The sequence below is a fragment of the Jaculus jaculus genome, chromosome 6, assembly GCF_020740685.1.
Source record: "Jaculus jaculus isolate mJacJac1 chromosome 6, mJacJac1.mat.Y.cur, whole genome shotgun sequence".
Lineage (NCBI taxonomy): Eukaryota > Metazoa > Chordata > Mammalia > Rodentia > Dipodidae > Jaculus > Jaculus jaculus.
In genome coordinates this window covers 156,477,071-156,483,140 of record NC_059107.1, presented here as the reverse complement: position 1 = coordinate 156,483,140, position 6,070 = coordinate 156,477,071, and positions in this window count along the sequence as shown.

Here is a 6,070-nt window from a genome sequence, read left to right as displayed (position 1 = left end):
CGTAGCTGCCTCGGGCTCCCGCCCACTTTCCTCCCTGGCCCGGGTCCCCTTCGCTTGACCACGATAGGCTCCTGGGTGCCTCGAGACCGCGAGGATCGCAAAAGGAAAGAGAAAGTAACTGGAGGGAGAGGCAGAGCCTGGCGAGGGCACGGGCAGACCCCTTCCCTGTGGCCGGCTGCTGCACCCGGCCCAGCTCCGTGTGCCCAGAGGAGCCGTGCGCCCACCTGCCTGTTGAATGACGACTCGCAGCACGCGAGGATTTTTGAGTGGGGACCCCTGAATCCTCTCCCCTCGTCTCGGGAGGGATGAGGGGCCGCCCAGCTTTGGGTTCCTAATGCTGGGGGGTTTGGTCCAGCTACCCCGGGGGCTGGACCTGATGGGACCTTAAGGGGAGCGCGGTGATGGTGACCGATGATGGCTCAGACTGGACGGTTGTTGGTGGCAGAGCTGGCACCGGATCCCACGACGGGAGGGTTGCCCCAAGATCCCAGATGCCCCTTCCTGTTTGTCATTGCAAAGTCAAACCAGGGAGAACGGTGCCCAGAGATAGGGGCGGGCTTGCTGCCCCACCCTCGGACCCCTCAGGGGCGACACCCACGCGCGCGCGCGCCCGCCTATACAGCGTTCCGGTCATTTAAAACCCTTCGCAGGAAGGATTACACATGTGATGTCATATTATCTTCGTCCATGCTCTGTCCAGGCGATGCCCGGCTCCGAAGGAAGCGCCCAGTCCCCGAGGGGCGATTTTGGGTGCGCAACAGCGACCCCCCCCCCCAACGGAAGGCGGAACTCCATCTGCACCCAGTGGAACGTTTAGCGGAACTTGGGTGTGTGGCTGTATGTCATGTTTTCTGTAGTCATGGAAAGCAAACGGACGCAGGACCGTCAGCGCTTCCACCAATCAGAAATAGACACATTTTAGAAGATAACAGAATGAAGAAGGTAGTTCCAGGAAGCGTCCTCAAACCCAGCTCCGCGGTAGCAGAAAGGTTTGGGGATAAAGACGCTAGCTTTGCACCCAAGCAAGTCTGAGCTCCGCCCCTTCCTTACTGTGTGGTCTCCGGTAATTTACGTGATGTTTCTGGGCCTCTAATATTCCTCACCTATAAGAAGACTATAAAACACCTACCTTTTAGGGTTATTGGGATGGTAAAAATAAGGCTAGAGAGATGCCTTGCTGGGCAAGCCTGATGAGCTGAATTCACCTCCCTAGAGTCCATGTGAAGCAGGCCACGCAGGAGTGTCTGTATTCTTTTTTGTTTGTTTGTTTTTGTTACTTTTATTTATTTGAGAGCGACAGAGTGAGAAAGAGGCAGATAGAGAGAGAGGGAGAATGGGCGCGCCAGGGCTTCCAGCCACTGCAAACGAACTCCAGATGCATGAGCCCCCTTGTGCATCTGGCTAACGTGGGTCCTGGGGAATTGAGCCTCGAACCGTGGTCCTTTGGCTTCACAGGCAAGCGCTTAACCGCTAAGCCATCTCTCCAGCCCTGTATTCTTTTTAAAATATTTTATTTATTATTTAAGAGAGAGAAAGAGAGAATGGGTACATCAGGGCCTCCAGCCGCTGCAAAGGAACTCCAGATGCATGCTCCACCTTGTGCTCCTGGCTTACATGGGTCCTGGGGAATCGAACCAGGGTCTTTAGGCTTTGCAGGCAAACGCCTTAACCGCTAAGCCATTCTCTATCTCATAAATAAATAAATAAATAAATACACCTTTAAAAAGAACTGAAGAAATGATAGTTATCAGTCACACCATATTCATTTTATTTATTTACTACATGCTTATGTATTTATTGGTGCTGGGATCAGGATGAGGCCCCATGCTTGCAAAGACACCACCACCAAGCTACACCCAGCTGTATTTACTTTTGTAAAACTCTTTTGCCATCTTTGTAGTTTTATTAGAAATATGCATATGGAATCATTAGTATATGACCTTTGTGATTGTCACTTTTGAAATTTTTTTTTAATTTATATATTTACTTATTTGACAGAGGAAGAGAGAGAGAAGGAAAGAATGGGCACACCAGGACCTCCAGCCACTGCAAACAAACTCCAGACGCTTGTGCCCCCTGTGTATCTGGCTAACGTGGGTCCCAGGGAATCGAACCTGGGTCCTTTGACTTTGAAGGCAAACACCTTAACCGTTAAGCCATCCCTGCAAACCTGGTTGTTCCTTTTGTTCACTCATCTCAAACTTCACGAGATTCATCCTACTGTCATATGGATGGGGACGTCTAATTCCTTCTTACCACGGAGTAGTGCTGCAGGTACTGATGTACCAAATTTCTTTCAGTCATTCTCCTTTGGACGGATGTCTGTATTCGTTGAAAATTTTCAAAAATATTTTATTTATTTATTTGAGAGTATGAGAGGGAGGTAGAGAGAGAGAGAGAACGAGCGTGCAGGGCTTCCAGCCACTGCGAACAGACTGCAGACACACGTGCCACCTTGTGTATCTGGCTTTACATGGGTACTGCGGAATTGAACTCAGGACATTGGGCTTTGCAGGCAAGTGCCTTAACTGCTGAGCCATCTCTCCAGCCTTGGATGAAGTTTTTGACTGTTATAAATAAAGCTTCTGGGCTGGTGGGATTGCTTAGTGGTTAAGGCACTCGCCTGTGAAGCCAAAGGACCCACGTTCAATTCCCCAGGACCCACAAAAGACAGATTCACAAGACGGCATAAGATGGTGTCTGGAGTTCCTTTGCAGTGGCTGGAGGCCCTGGTGCAACCATTCTCTCTATCTGTTTCACCTCTCTCTTTCTCTTAAATAAATAAATAAAATACTTTAAAAATAATAACAAATGAGTAAACAAAGCTTCTATGAATATAGGTTTTTGTGTGAACATAAATTTAAATTTCTCTGAAATAAATGAACAAAACTGGAATTACTGGACTGTCTATTAAGACTTATTTATTTATTCATTGTCAAGACACAGTCTCCCTGTGGACCACGCTAATCTGGAACTCACTCTGTAGCCCCAGGCTGGCCTCAAATTTATGGTTCCTCTTTATTTTTTTTAGTATTTATTATTGATTTATGAGTGGGAGGGAAAGAGAGAACAAGAGGTACATAGAATGAGAGAGAGATTGCTCCAGGGCCTCCATCCACTGCAAATAAACTCAGATACATGTGCTACCTTGTGCATCTGACTTACATGGGTCCTGGGGAATTGAACCTTGGTCCTTTGGCTTTGCAGGCAAGCACCTTAACCACTAAGCCATCTCTCCAGCCCCAATTTTTTTTTTTTAATATAAGCCGGGTATCATGGCACATTCCTTTAATCCCAGCACTCAGGAGGCAGAGGTAGGAGGATTGCCATGAGTTCTAGGCCACCCTGAGACTACATAGTGAATTCCAGGTAAGCCTGGGCTAGAGTAAGACCCTACCTTGAAAAAAACAACAACAAAATTTTTTTTTTTTTAATTTTGCATGTCTATGGGTGTGCCAGGGAACTCTTGCCACTTGCTCACTGTAGACACTTTTTTCAAGATAGGGTCTTGCTGTAGCCCAGGCTAACCTGGAATTAGGTTCAGGCTAGCCTAGAACTCAGCAATCCTCCTAACTCAGCCTCCCAAGTTCTGGGATTAAAGGTCTATGCCATCATGCCTGGCTTGTGCCACTTTTTATATCCACTTATGTGGGTGGCTTGGGAATCGAACCCAGGCCAGTAGGTTTTGCCAGCAAGCCCCTTTGATCACTGAACCATCTTCCCAGCCCCTGCTCTTACGTTCTTTCTGCCCTATCTTGTGGGAAATTCCCTGAGCCTGGGCACATGGTTGTCACATATACTTGGCGACTTTGCCAGCTGTGCATTAACTACTCCTCATTATTGTAAGAAACCCCTGTGGTGAGACTTCAAACAGTACTTACCTATGGGAACAAACATACATACATTTACAAGGCAGTTTGACATGCTGTCCCGTTTACATTCTTTGTTTTGTTTTGTTTTTTGTCCGAGGTAGGGTCTCACTCTAGCCCAGGCTGACCTGGAATTCACTATGTCGTCTCAGGGTGACCTCAAACTCATGATGACCCTCCTACCTCTGCCTCCCAAATGCTGGGATTAAAGGCATGTACCACCATGTTTGGCCATCATGATTTTTATTTTTTATTTATTTACTTATTTTGGTTTTCATGAGGTAGGGTCTCACTGTAGCCCAGGCTGACCTGGAATTCATTATGTAGTCTCAGGTTGGCCTCAAACTCATAGCAATCTCCTACCTCTGCCTCCTGAATGCTGGGATTAAAGGCGTGCGCCACTACGCCCAACTTATTTTTTTTTCCCATTTGTTTATTTGAGAGAGAGACAGAGAGAATGGGCACACCAGGGCCTCCAGCCACTGCAAACAAACTCCAGATGCATGCGCCACCTTGTGCATCTGGCTTACGTAGGTCCTGGGGAACTGAACCTGAGTCCTTTGGCTTTGCAGGTAGGGGCCTTAACCGCTGAGCCATCCCTCCAGCCCCATCATGACTTTTATTGTGAAACCACATTGCAACGACGACATGAAACCATCCACTGACGAGATGAGAAAGCAACAAACAACCTGCATTATGCAGCTGCTCTACTTGCTGCCCTGAAAGACGAGGTTCTTCAGTAAAATCTCGCTTCCTCACCCTCACACATGAACTTCCGCTTGACTCATTCGGCTCTCAAAGATGACCGACCTCTTGAAAAATGTCATGTTAATCTACATCCACTGTCACAGCAACTTAAATCTTTTGTGCTTCTGTGCTTAGTAACAGCATTGAAGAAAAACTTGAAGACAGATTAAAAACCAATTGTCAAAAGGGGCCTTATCTATGGAATTTGAATTATTGATAGTGGTTCCTTTTTCTTATAGGTAATGTATGTTTTGTTAGCTATCTATTGACACAGCTCACCCTCCCCATGCCACCTATTAATTATAGCTATTTGGCTATAAATGTATGAAATTCAGTAGTGAGGTCAGGGTAAGGGAATGTTAACCTTGGGAATCTGACCAGGCCACTCCTTTGACCACATCTGGTAGTGTTACTCTGGAACCTGGGAAGAAATTTCTCACACCCACAGAGAAATGCACAATATGAACACATTGCTTTTTGTTAGATTTAAAAAAAAATTATATATCTATAAGAGAGAGTGTGAGAGAAAGAGGCAGATAGAAAGAGAGAATGGGCACACCAGGGCCTCCAGCCACTGCAAACAAACTCCAGACACATGCACCACCTTGTGCATCTGGCTTACTTGGGTCTTGGGAACTTGAACCTGGGTCCTGTGGCTTTGCAGGCAAGCACCATAACTTCTAAGCCATCTCTCCAGCCCTGTCAGATTTGTCAGGGTCTCCTGCCACTGCAAATGAGCTCCAGACACATGCACACTTTGTGCGTGTGGTTTTATGTGGGTACTGGAGAATCAAACCTGGACTGGCATGCTTTGCAAGCAAGTGCCTCTAACTACTATTAGAGCATCTAACATCTCCCTAGCCCTGTTAGTTTGATTTAAAAAATTTTTTTTTGCTCGTTTTTATTTATTTAGTTGAGAGCCACAGAGAGAGAAAGAGGCAGAGAGAGAGAATGGGTGCGCCAGGGCCTCTAGCCACTGCAAAAGAAGTCCAGACACATGCGCCCCCTTGTACATCTGGCTAACGTGGGTCCTGGGGAATCGAGCCTTGAACCACAGTCCTTAGGCTTCACAGGCAAGCGCTTAACCATTAAGCCATCTCTTCAGTCCCCATTAGTTTGATTTTTTTTTTAATTTTTTATTTACTTGAGAGTGACAGACACAGAGAGAAAGACAGAGGGAGAGAGAGAGAATGGGCGCGCCAGGGCTTCCAGCCTGTGCAAACGAACTCCAGACGCGTGCGCCCCCTTGTGCTAACGTGGGACCTGGGGAACTGAGCCTCGAACCGGGGTCCTTAGGCTTCACAGGCAAGCGGTTAACCGCTAAGCCATCTCTCCAGCCCCCCATTAGTTTGATTTTTGAGTCACTGCTACAGTCACATAGTCCACAGCAACAGCCAACACAGCAAATACAGAAAGCAGCCAGCAGACGTCCAGAGTTCCCAGTTTGTCTTAAC